The sequence below is a fragment of the Bos javanicus genome, chromosome 13 (genome assembly GCF_032452875.1).
Source record: "Bos javanicus breed banteng chromosome 13, ARS-OSU_banteng_1.0, whole genome shotgun sequence".
NCBI lineage: Eukaryota > Metazoa > Chordata > Mammalia > Artiodactyla > Bovidae > Bos > Bos javanicus.
Window position 1 is genome coordinate 55817314 of NC_083880.1, and position 13490 is coordinate 55830803.

Here is a 13490-nt window from a genome sequence, read left to right on the forward strand (position 1 = left end):
CTTAGGGATGTAAAATACGGACACGCGTCATTTTGCTCCCTTGAGCACCCACCTCCAGATGCCCGTGTTTCCAGAGATTCTGCTTCACTGAGCTTTCCTGGCAACCCATCATTTCTCGGATCCCACGGGCTCCCCAGAGGAGCCCTTGCAGGTCGCTGTTTAAATGAGGAGAAAATTGGTTATAAATCAACTTAATTTTCAGAGATATTAATCCAAGGAGAACCCAATTTTGTGTGAGATGGTGGCTCCATTAGCAAGTTACCTGAATGCATAAGAAAAAAAAAAAAACATAAATGTATCTCTTAAGTTGGAGTCAGAGAAACATTTTAAATTGTGCCATGTTTACATGTTCCTAAATGTTTCTCCACATTCACTCCCTTCTTGATTTCCCTTATATGTCAGTTTGTCATAATGAGGAAATACCGCAGGTAGGAAGAAAATGGCAGAAGCTGCGTTTATGTGTTGTCGGAAGCTCAGAGCATCTCTAACCCTCTGCTCTTTCCTCCCATCCACTGGGTGGAGATGCCCATTCCCTAGGGTGGGACTGAAGGCTCTGGGCAGAGGATGTGCTGAGTCTCTTTACTCTGTGGGTCATTTTAGTGTGTTCTCTAGACTCTGACTCCACCTGGGGGCGGGTGGAGAGACACTGGCCACCCCGGTTCCTCCTCCAGGGGCAGTAAAGGGACCTGGAGCCCACCCTTGGATGGATGGATGGATGGATGGACGGCCCTGTCCCCAGGGTGGGGGACAAGGAAGATGGCCCCTGAGATTGGAAACCACATAAGTGGGAAAGTGAGAAGCGCGTCTGGGGAATGATTAGTGAACGAAGGTTTTATTTGAGTTTAAAATCTGTTCTTTATGCATATGGATTTCCAAGATATGATTTGGTGCCCTGGGGCCAAAGAAGGTATCTGCTCTGAGCTCTTCATGGCCGCTCTTCAGCTTGTTGCTAATCTCTGGATTGCATAGTCCATGGTACTGCATTTGCAGTGTTTTATGTACTTATATAAATATGACATTTTCTAATTAAAAAAGAAATTCATGTTTGTATGTATATTTGGGAAAATATAGGAAATTATTAAGAAGAAAATTGAAGTCTCCAGTCAGCCTAGCATTCCTGTTTGCTTCCTTTCAATATCTCCTGCCAATGTTTGGGTTATAGGTGTGTGTGTGTGTATGTGTGTGTGTGCAACGCAAAACTTAACTGATCTTTTATTCACAAATCTGTCTCTTGCTTTTTCCCTTCTGTTCATATAAAAGCATGAGCATTTTCCATATTCTCAAAATATTTTCTGAGGATGAATTGGTGAATTGTGTCATATTTCATCATGTGGCTGTTGCATCATTTTTTTTTTTTAAACAACTGGTCTCTTCTTGTAGGGCATTTCAGCTGTATGGAATTTTTCATTAACTTTGTTGCAATGCCCATCCTTGTACCTAAGGCTCTGGCTATGTCCTTTGAGTAAATCAATGCTGTTTCTAATGGAGTGATACTGACTGTCACTCCGGTCTCAGAGACTGGACACTGGGAAACGTGATTATGCCTGGCTTAGACAGATCCTGACCCTCCCTTTAAGTGGGGGCTCCCTGCCAGCTGGGGGTTGAGCCCATGCTGAGCCCACAAATGAGGCTGGTTAGAAAGAAGGGGTTTGTAAATGGCTTACGCCGCCTTTGGTTCCAGACAATCACAACAGGATGGATGTGGTGCTGACTTCCAGATGAATAGGAGCTTTTTCAGAGATGTGAAAAGAGAGAGAGAGAACAGGTTAGGAGTGGCACGTCAATTTCTAACTGAAAGGAAAAAAATTGATCCAAAGTAAAACCCTCATCATTCCAAATATCAGTGTTTTCTTCTCCAGTTTCGTGCTGTGTCCAGCTGATTAGACTCGGAGGGGTTTCAGGACAATCACAGCAGAATCACTCAGGTCCACTGGGAAGATGGAGCCTCTCAGGGTGGTCCCCGTGTAAGCCCAGCTCCAGGCCAGTAGCTCCACCTGCCAGAGGAACCACTTAGGGTCAGATGAGGGAAATACTTGGCAGAACGTGACCCCAAAGCTCTTGGGCGAGGATCTTGGTAGAACTCGTGTCTCTTCTGGAAGGTTGTTTAAATGATGCTTCTTCAGGACCAGATGGGCCGATGAGAAGTGGCTGGTGTCATGAAGACCCATCCCTCTGTTTGGGGTCCATTGCAAGTGGCTCAGAATAAAGGTGAGCTTAGGATCAGGACTGAAGGAGATGTTAGGGACTCTAAGAATCTGAAGATGCCAGAGTCCCACGGGAGACCGTAACCAGGAGAAGGTCCTGAGGGAACCTGGGGTCTCTGCCTCTCCTTCCTGTTCCCCGCTGCTTTCTTCTGCTTCTCCGAGTGTGTGGGGCTGAACGTGGCATCCTTAGCATTCTCTTCTCTACCTGCATTGCACTGAGCTGCTGATAGGCCTGGACAGAGCTCTTTCTGCCTCAATGATGTGTCCCACAGAGGGACCACTGACGGGCTCTGTCTGGGCCAGGTGACCATCTGTGCTTCTATCTCTATGGCCAGAACTGTAGGGCTGACTCCTCCAGCTCCTCTAATCTCTTTGGACCTTTATGCCTCCAAGGTCTGGATGGCATGATGCCAGGAGTATCCAAGGAACCTGAGATGTGCTGACCTCAACTGACCACTAGTATCCATGTCCACTCTTCTAAAATGTCTACAGCAAGAGTGGAAGGTGCAGACGCAGGCAGTCCTAGGGTTTCCAAACCATCAGACCACCAGGACTGATCTGGGGGTCGGCGGCCAGTTCCTTACAGCTCCAACTGAGACGGCGCTGCTCCTCTTCTGACTGAGCCTAAAATATTGTCCCCCAGCCCCTCTCCCCCTCCCTGACTTTGTCCCTTCACTTGCACCAGCCCGTTAGCACATGTCAGCACATAGGGATGTTGGTTACACAAAAGGTATCATTAAGTGCGATTGAAAATCAAACTGCTATTTCATTAATGGACCCATTATCAGGAAATACAGTGGTATTTGAATACCTGCCTGTGGTTACTATAGATACACCTCTCCTTGGGTTGCACTTCAAACAAATCATTGGCGTAGCATTTCCCAAGCTTTGTGCACCCGTGAGTGTTCTTTGATAGACATAATTATCCCAGGCATGCTAGATGATCTTTATTTGAATGCTTCGAATTGATGAAAAATGCTGCAAATGCAGATTGTAGAAGGAAAAAAGAACAGTGTAATTCATATCCTATCAGGTATTATTATTCCTTAAAAAAATGAAAATCAACGGGTCCATTACCTGCTCCTAGTTCTTATTTGGAATGAGCTGCAGGGTGATGACCATGCTCCACTCCCCCTAGAAATTCTGGGAGTCATGACACCCAGAGATGGACGCCCAGTGACCTGGGTGCAGCCATAATGATGCTGGCATCCAACATGGCTGAGCTGCTAACCTCTCTTCCCTGCATATTCTTGACTCCTGGGAACATGTGAGATGGGAAACAAGATGCCCAAAGACAGAGAAGCTGCAGCTGAGCAGAGCTGGATGCATGTAAAATATGGATGGGAAAAAGACTTCTTAATGTTCTCTCTTTCCAAGTCTGCAGAGAATAAGAGAATTAGAGTGCAGCCCAGAAAGGGCAGCTGATGAGGTCCCCGAAGCAATGGGGCAGAGGGAGTCGTCAGTGCTCTCTGGGCCTGGAGTCTGCCCCGACTGAACTGTGTGGCTCAGAACCCCATACGGAGGTAGCTTTCTCTCTGTTGGGTTTTTACAGTCATGACACCTGGTTCATGAAGGAGCTGGTTCCTCGGCTCAGGTGTGTCTCCAGAGGTGACAGGTAGTTCTAATAGAAGGTGAGAGGAACCCACCAAGTCCACCAGAGCAACTTCTGACGCGGGCTAACAGAACAGTGAGGCCAAAGGCGTGCTGTCTGGCTCCCGCACACCCACCGGGGAGCACAGAGGATGCCATGCACCTTGTCATGTTGATAGCAGGGGTATTCACACCACAGCGATCGGCAGCAGGAAAAGAACACCGCAGTGTGACTGCTGTGACAAGTGGGCTGCTGGCATTTCACAGGCATTGCCTGAGAGATGGTGAAACCTGTGGGAATGGGGATGTCTTTTTTTTCCCATAAGCCAGTTAAAGGACCATTTCATGCAGCTTGCAAACAACTAGTATACAGAGTGTCTGGTCAAAGCATTTCAAGGGAACGCATCAGGATAGTTCTTTAACAGAGCAGAGGGAGGGGTAGTGAAGAGTCTTGTTAGGCTGTGTCACAGGATGAAGGGTAGTTTGAACTTCTGCAGCAGAGCATGGAGAAAGGAGGTGATGTGATGTTCAGAGCAGAGTTGCTGGCCGGATTTCCAGTGACTCCAACCATCTCTTTAAACATAAAACTGGTGTCTGGGAGGTGCGTTTGGCTGAGACTGAGCAGGTGGCTTTGGGAGTCGAGAACATGCAGGGAAGATGGGTTAGCAGCTGAGCCTCAGCATCCAATGGCTGTTTTTAGGGACGCCTCCCTGCTTCTTCTCCTGACATCTGCGGTGTCCTCCTCTCAGGGAACAGGGTAGGGCCTGAGAAGACAGGTGCATTTGGTTTTCATCATGTTACAGTCCAACGTATTACCTGCATGGGCTGGTCTTATCCCTCATTTCCCAAACCGCGCTGGGCTCTTGTCTTTGAAATGGCTAAGCCCATGTGTCCCCAACCCTGTCAACAGCACTGCAGCTGGAGTTGATCAGTTCCCTCCTGCCTACTACCTCTCTGTAGCCCCAAACTCCTACCTGTTCACCCCCAAGCTGCTGTCAAGCTCCTCCTCAGGCCTCCTTGATGCCACACTGCCCTTCACACCATGGGCAGATGGTTCCTTCAAAGCATGAACTTGGGTACTGTCACTCCCTTTTCTGAACTCCTCCCTTTCCTTTCCTCCTCCCCTGGTGGTCACAGGCATCTCTCATTGCCTGGCCTAGGTAGCCCCCCTCTCCCTGGCATCACCTTCTTTCTCTCCTCTCTCAACCTTGGCCCCGGGCACGGGTCCTGACATCACCGTCTTCATATGCCTCCTGGTCTGTTCAGTGCTGCATCCTGCCATCACTCCCCAGGGGAGCTCCCGCCCATCTTTTAGGCTCACTTCCAACATCTCTTCTCTTTACCAGGAAGCATTCCCCTAGCCCAGTGGCCAGTGAAGGAGCTGTTGATCTGTCTCCATGGCTCGCCAACCCCTCATCCACCTTGGTGACCGACATGGACCGTGTTGGCGCCACACCCCCACCTCCTCCTTGTCTGTTTCCTGACCCATCTCTGCCAGCCTGTGCTTCTCTGTCTGGGGCCCTCCTGGTCCTGCACAGTCCCCACTTCTGTGCCTGGCAGGCCAAGTGTCAGATAACTAGGGCCGCCCAGGAGCGGCTCTCCAGCGATCTATCTTGGGAGACTCAGGAAATCCTCCAGCTCCCTCTGCCCTCAGGACAGATGACTCCTAGGTGCAGGTCTCCAGTGAGACTATCCCAGGTCCCCACAGTGGCAGCTGCCTTAATGGCACACCTGATTGACTCCCTTCTTCCTGGGTCTCCCTCCGAAATAAACACCTGACCCTCGAATCCTTGCTCAGGCTCTGCCTCTGGAGGAGCCTAAATGAAAGCAGTGTCCCTCATCAATCTGCTGTGGTCACTGCTCTGAGCTCACCAGGGGCGAGCTCCTGCCAGGCTGGCTGCTGTGTCCCTGGTCCAGAGCATCCTTCCTGGGCATGTGGCTCAGCTTCAGTCAGTGCCAGTGAAGGAAGCACAGTGACTGTTTTGCTCTTCAGCCAAACAGAGAATTGCAGGATGCTGGCTGGTCTGTGGAGCCCCCTGGTTTGGGGCCTACTTGTGCCCAACTGTTCGCCTATAGAAGGAAGAACAGACAGTTGTTGCTGAAGGCACTCTTATTTAATACTTTCTCTTCCTTTATGACTGAGGGTGATATTCTAAGCTTTTCATGGAACTTACAAACTGGTGGGGGCAGGTGGGGAGGAGAGGTGTACACTTGTCTTTAAAATACATGGGTGATCTTGACCCTTCTCTTGTTAGAGAAATTCACAAGCTCCTTGGCATTTGGGATCCCTGCTAGAAACATAGCCCTGTAGCCATTATTCCTCTGACTTTAATTAAATTGAGAATGATATCTCACCTGCAAGATAAGCGAAAAAAAAATAAAAAATAAAATAAAAAGAGGGAGCGAGCAAAACTAGGAGATATCCTTGTTTCTCCCTGCTTTAGCTCTGCATTGTGAGAATTTTTTTAAAAGGGAAAAATTCAGATTATTTGTTGACTGAAATCTAATACAACTTTCTTCCTTTATTAATAATTATCCTTATTACTATAGAAACAGTACCCAAACAAACAGAAATTACCTGCAATTTTCTCTTGTCAAAGTTCACTCAGAAGAGTGGGCAGCTGAAGTGAATACCCAGGAATACTTGAAAAATTATATAATTATCTACAAAGTGTACTAATGGTGCTAAAGCAAATGGCTTTTCATTTCTCTTGCCATCTTTGACCTCTTAGCACAAATAATCCCAGAGAGAGAGAGAGACTGCAACCACTTGCTCGCTAATGGGTAGGGGTAACTGCTGTGAGATTTGAAGCTATTTCTGGCAATTTCTGATAATTAATTATCTGAAATAGAAAAGAGCGATGCTATATAGTGGACAGAGAGGAAGATAAGAGTGCAGCAGAGATGACATTTGGAGCCTGTTCAGCTTAGGGCAGACGGTTCTGGGACAGATGGGAGGGCCCTCAGATGTGGTGTGTTTGCTCCCCCTGTTCTTAGGAAGTTGGCTGGAGGAATGGGGTTTCTGATGACTGGTCCAGATGACTTCTCCCTGGAAGAAAAGTTAAAGAGTACATTTTAGGTGGTTGATAATATGCTGAGAAGGTTAATAATCGCTGTTGATATAGGGGCATTTCAGCAGGTCCAGGGGTCACGAGAGTCACCACAGAAGGTGAAGATCGCCATCTCGGGTGCAGAGAAATGGAATGACTTGCCAAAAGTAGTTTGGTCTTGATCAAAAATGGATATTCTGGGCTTTTCTGGTGGCTCAGTGGTAAAGAACCTGCCTGCCAATGCAGGAGACACCGGTCCCATCCCTGGTCCGGGGTAATCCCACGTGCCTTAGAGCAACTAAGCCTGGGAGCCACAACTACTAAGTCTGTGCCCTAGAGCCTGGGAGTTGCAACTACTGAGCCAAAGTACTATAGTTACTGAAGATCGTGCACTCTAGAGCCAGAGCTTCCTTACAAGAGAAGCCGCTGCAACGAGAAGTCTGTGCACTGAAGCTAGAGAAAAACCCATGAAGCCATGAAGACCCAGCACAGCCATAAATAAAAAAATAAAATAAATAAAATAAAAAAAAAGTAAGACATGGGCTTCAACATACTTCTATTAGACTCTATTAAATGAGTTCAGTTGTGAAGTGAGTGAAAGTCGTTGAGTCATGTCTGACTCTTTGTAACCCCATAGATAGTCCATGGAGTTCTCCAGGCCAGAATACTGGAGTGGGTAGCTGTTTCCTTCTCCAGGGGATCTTTCCAACACCAGGATTGAACCCAGGTCTCCCTCATTGCAGGCGAATTCTTTACCACCAGGGAAGCCTGAGTTCATTTAGTTGAATAATAAAAAAATGGGGACATGGTGGGGAACTTTCTAATATCAAACTGAGCCTGCCCAAGTCTTTCTGCGAGTTTGATGATGTCATCAAAACCTCCCTTTGGAGACGTTGAAATTAACCAAGGTTGCGACCACTTCTGTGTATAAGAACCAAGGATCATGAAAGAGGGGAAGCATTTATTCAGAATTCTTTACCTAGGACTCCTTTAGGCTTCCTGGAGAAAAAAATATCAGCTCACACTTGGTTGTTGCCCTTAGGAGTCTCAGATTAGCCCACTGTGTTCATGCATGAGCCAGTTAATTAGCAGTTCAGTGGTGGCTTGTTTGTAAGGAGATGGAGAAGGAGAAGTGGCTGTGGGCATGGTTTCTCTCCATGGGGGCATAAGACCTCTCCTCCTCTTGGGGCTGCGACCTGAGTGTGAGATGTTCCTTGTTGTTCACCACAAACGCTGAAGCCAAGAGGAAGTCAAACACCCGCAAAAAAGAATCTTCTCTCTTTAGTGACTGAAGAGGCTCAGAAGTGAGGGGTGTGGAGTCAGTGTTGACACAGAGCTGGCTTCGAGTGGAGTGGGGAGGCTGTTTAAATAATAATAAAACACTAACTGAATGGGAAGATCCATTTGTGTATTGGTTTCTGAAATGAAAGACGCTGACTGCTTTGCCTGTAATTGCTGTCAGGCTTTAAGCAAGCCTCTTTTCAGAACTCTCCTTTTCATGTGCCCGTGAAAATTGTTACCAAGCAACAAAGCAGGTCTGCAGTGGTGTGAATTCAGGAGTGATGGACGCGGAGACCTTCCAGCCAGTGGTCGCTGAGTGGCACCTAGGCTCTGACTGGGGCGGGGCCTGCCTGATGTTCAAGATGGGACTGGGTTGGGGGGGCGGACAGGGGATGAGGTTAAAAGTATTATAAATAATGAACAGATGTGTTTTCACACACCACAGAGCCGCTCTGTATGGTCTGTTTTTTTGCTGCAGAATGGTAACATCAAAGGGTGGGTGTGCATGTCTTTGTGGGGATGGTTGTGTCCAGTTCAGCCTTGGCCACTCAAAGCTGAAGGGAAGTCCTGCCTCAGGACTCCATGGAGACCTGAGAAGAGGGTGGACCTGAAGCCCCAGGCCAACCACAGCAGTGAACTGACCACCAGGGGCCTGGACCCAGTCAGTCTCCCTCAGTGGTACCTGGAAAGTCGATCGGTCAGGTCCCATCAGCACTACCTTGTCCCCTCTGAGTCGCTGCTCTGACCTGGCCATCTCTGTGCCTGGAAATCCTTGGAGGCTGATCCGGCTCCTGTGCAACACTGGCTGTACTTGTCTGAGGGCGTCTGAGGGAAGTTCTCCATTGTTTCTCAGTTGTAATTCCCTCCAGCTGGAGATTCTATACCCTCATCTGGGGACTTCCTAGTCTGATTCTTGGTCACCAGCTGCCTTCCCCGGGAATGATTTTTTCCTCCAATGTGAATGACGCATCCACCGCCTTTGTGGTTTCCATCACATCCACCTACCACAGCTTGTTCCACTTCAAGACACAGCAGTTCACTTTCTAGAAATGCAGACAGATATAAAATAAGTGAGGCAAACCATACAAGAATAGAGAGTGAACTTTAAGTGTACAACACACGGTCACTCCTGGATGATGAACATGGAGCAAAAGAAGCCAGATGTGAAAGCACACAGCCTGTGTGGTTCTGCGGATGCGAAGTTCAAGAACAGGTTAGGGCTGGAGGGCTGACCACCCAGAGCACAGAGGAGCATGAGGAGTGCTGGAAATGCTCTGTCTGCACCTGGGGGCTGGGGGCGGGGGGTGGGTACACCAGCGAGGTTTTGGGACTCTTAAGCACTCTGGACTCCCTCTTAGTAAGTTGTCCCTCAGTTTAAAAGAAAAAGGAGACCCAAAGTCCCTTGCCTAAAACAGAGTAATTTGGTTTGGGCCCTTGGCAAAATCAGAGATTCTCCCCTCTGGGTTGGGTCTAGTTGGCTACCTTGGGGGAAACAAGGGGGCAGGACTTTCTAGAGATCTCTCCAACCTCAGGGGTGTGGTTCCAGAACCTGCCACAGACCCAAGACCCAAGATGCTCATGTCCCATCATGGGGCCTCTATATTGGATTCTCTGTGGAATCAACCAGCCGTAGATCCTGTAGGAATAAATGTGTTCATTGAAAAAAAAAAAAAAAAAAACTCAATATAAGTGGACGTGCACAGTTCAAACCCACATTATTAAAGATCCAACTGTAGATAGATAAGCCATAGTTAGATAAATGTCAGATAGATAGATGATCAATAGATGATAGATGGACAGATTATTGTTATCCAGTTGCTCAGTTGTGTCAGACTCTGCCTCCCCATGGATTGCAGCATGCCAGGCTTCCCTGTCCTTCACTATCTCCCAGAGTTTGCTCAAATTCATGTCCATTCAGTCAGTGATGCCATCCAACCACCTCATCCTCTGTAGATAGATATAATGGAAGAATGGACCAGAGAGGCAAAAGTGATCAGTTAGGGCCCATGAAATCTTACTGCATTCCTGCCTGCTCTGGGCCTGGCCAAGGTGATGGTGGCCTGGACCCGGGCAGTGATAGTGAAAATGAGAAGTGTTCAGAGTCTCTACGTGTCTCTCAGATAATTCTGGCCAGATTAGCTGATTCACAGGAGTTGGGTGGGAAGGGGACAGAGTCAGTGCTGGCCTGGGGGCTTGTTCTGCAGTAGACATCCATTTCCTCTTACCCAGTGTCAAGAGCATGTTGGCCTCCGAGTTTCCAAACCCTGGTAAGTGCAGCTCCTCCTCAGATGACGACAATCTCCAGGACAGCCGGAACTGAGAAGAAGAGTGGGTGGGCGTGTCCATGGGGAAGCTGGCTTCGGTCTCTAAGAGGAGCTGTCATGGACCCCTGGAGGAGCCCTGGAGGCTCCTGAGTGCAGACATGGTCCCTTTGACATCAGCCTTCTGCAGCATCTGTGGGGAGGGGGTGGGAAGGGGAGGGGAGAGGCTCCCTTTCTGAAGCAGGCTGGCTTCCCTTGTGTCAGCTCCTTGGAGCCCTGACACCAGGACTCTCCTTGCAGAGCGCTTGATGGAGATCAAAGCTTGTGTGTGCATCCTGTTATCCTGGAGCCTGTCTCCCCCCTGCCACTTTCAACGAGATTTCCGAGTCGTTCTGGGCACCTTCAGAGGAAGCAGAGCTCTCGCTCTGGCTGGCTCATATGGAGCAGCTCAAAGAGAAGTGTCTTTGAAAGCTTCCTCGCCTGTGTACTGCTTCCGTGAGCGCGGCCTGCTTTCCTGGGCTCCTGGCTCTGGCCTGCAACTCTCTGATCATCTCATTTCCAAGTCCTTTGTGCAGAGTCCTAGCAGCCGGCTCAAATGGGAGCAATTAGCTTCAGTGGGTAATTAGGCTTCTTTGCTGGCACTGGGCTTGAGCTGCAGGACATAATCGACGATTTTTACTTCAAGTCCACTTTGTATCACCTCTCCCAAACCTGAATCAAATGGTATGGTGTTTAGAAAACCCAATTACATTCCAGGAGCTTCCAAAACACTCACAATATGTTCTAATGAGGCTTCTTGCCGTTAGCTTTAACAATGAATCTCTTCCCTATCTTTGTTATTCAACATTTGTCTGCTTATAAGGACTTAAAAGCTGATGCTTCAACACTTTGGCCACCTGATGCGAAGAGCCAACTCATTGGGAAAGACCCTGATGCTGGGAAACATTGAGGGCAGGAGGAGAGGGGGGCAACAGAGGACGAGATTGTTGGATGGCATCACTGATTCAGTGAACATGAGTTAGAGCAAACTCTGGGAGATAATGAAGGACAGGAAAACCTGGTGTGCTGCAATACATGGAGTCACAAAGAGTCAGACACGACTGAGGAACTGAACAACAACAAAATACAAAAATATCTCCTGACCACCCTGTATCCTATCACGGGTCAGCTGCAGGGTGGGGAACTGAGGGTGCTGCTTTGGCAGCTTGGGTCATACATTTCACAAAGGGGAAGGCAATGAAGATGAGGAGGGTTGTCTTAGAAAGATTTCACCACCCAATGGTCACAAACTGCATGGAAAGATGACCTTAGGGGTCAAAGAAGAGGGACTCATGAAAATTCCCATGACATCACTTGCTAAGACCCCACTTCCTACCGAGGTCACCACCTTCAGAGACATGGCTCCTATTAATGCAGAGAAGGATCTTTGCAGAGTCCCTGAACTGTCAGGCATCCCCACCTCTCTCTCCCAGACATTTCTGTTCATTGCTCTTAACTCAGTTCTCTACAACACACAGTCTGGGAAGAAGCTCTATAGAGTGGGAGCATTTCAAGCACTTGAAGGGACATCTGTGACCTTGAGATGCCTTCTTGTTGCTGGTCACACACTTCTAGGTCCTCCAAAGATTCTGTTCACACCTGTGTCCCCTGCTTTGCCGGGAATCCACCAGCAAATACAGTGGCTTTGTGCCAAGGGAAAAGCATCCATCCAGGTGTGTGAGCTAAGCAAAGGCACTTCTTCTGGGAGGTGCCTGTGGGCGTCTGGCTGAGCTAAAGGCATTTCTGTGCTGAGCAAGAAGGAGACCAAGGACATGGGGAAATTCAACCCCCATTCATCCTGATGGTCAGGGTCTTGGGATGATGCTGTGATCTCACCAAGAGCAGGCACTCATGTTCTGGAAATTAACAAGTGGAAGAGCTGATTCTCACACAACAGGGATGGACACTCATTGGACAAGCAAGCATCACAGGGACACACATGAGGAAATGGCATCTAATGGCCATTTCACCTTGGGGTTCATGTTTGTAGAACCTGAAGGATGAGGAAGTCAGAAGAACAATAAGTCATGGGAAGTGCCATCCTGGGGAGGAAGGGGCCACAACTGCCTTGGGACCTGGTGGGGTCCTGGCTCCACCCCTGCTCACTTTGGCCACATGTTTACTCCCCCCAGTCTTGGTTTCCTTGTTTATAAAACAGGTGGGGGATGCACACCCTCTTCAGAGAGCTGTTCTGAGAGACAAAGGCCATGATTTCTGTAGTGCTGCTTGTAAACTTCTATGTCCCATATGTACTTGAGGTAGGATTATGTTGTCTAATTCATGTTTGGCCAACATTCAAGGCATCTAGAATTTGCACAGAGAAAAAGCACTCAGGAGCATGGTGAGAGTATTGAAGGGCTCTCCTTACTTTCTAGGAAACAATATGTGAGCAAGGTGGATCTTCTAGGGCTCAGGGCAGGAAATAAAGACCACTTGAGGGGGTATAAGGACACAGTGAATTAATGTGAGGAGTCAGGTGTTGGTGAACTGGCTGGACAGGTAGGGAAGTGAATGCTAGTGATGCACAGACCAGCCAGCCAACCTAGACCACATGTCCTGCAGAAACAACCTGCCAGGGGGCTACCACCTCACCTACCTTTGGGAAGGTGGGAAATCGGGAGACCCACTGATCTACTGATGACATTTGGGAGTGTAATCTGCCCATCTGGGTGCCAGGCCGTGAATATAACCACGAAGATTCTCAGGCTTCATCCTGGCCACCACTTCCTGGAATGCAGGCTGGTGACCTCACACAGACTGGTTGAAACCAGACAGAAGGAGCAAGAAGATGCTTCCCTTCCGTATTCTACATCCCAAGGAGAGTGTCTGATAGGCAGAACTAAACACTTGTCACCTGTTGCTCTTTAACAGGTTATCATAAATTTAGCACATGTTAATTATCTTGTAGGCTCTGTGGGTCAGGGGGCTTGGCTTTGTTCTCTGCCTTGGAGTTTCTTAGAGGCTGCAAAGAACATGCTGGCCAGGACTGGGGTCTCATCTGAAAGCTCTTCTGAGGAAGGACCTGCTCTCAAGCTCACTTAACTGCTGGCCAAGTCCATTCCTCC

The 13490-nt window shown here is 48.4% G+C and overlaps 1 long non-coding RNA gene across 2 annotated transcripts; it reads right to left on the reverse strand.

Annotated features, from left to right (window-relative positions):
• Nucleotides 1–831: 831 nt before the first annotated feature.
• On the reverse strand, nt 832–13149 carry LOC133259454 (uncharacterized). 2 transcript variants are annotated; one of them, XR_009740397.1, is made up of 6 exons: nt 13022–13149; nt 10351–11097; nt 8844–9168; nt 6373–6843; nt 5667–5864; nt 832–4558 (listed from the first exon to the last, which is right to left on the reverse strand). It is a non-coding gene; the product is annotated as an uncharacterized LOC133259454 (long non-coding RNA). The 2 variants fall into 2 exon arrangements; XR_009740396.1 differs by having other exon boundaries at nt 7824–9168.
• Nucleotides 13150–13490: the final 341 nt, after the last annotated feature.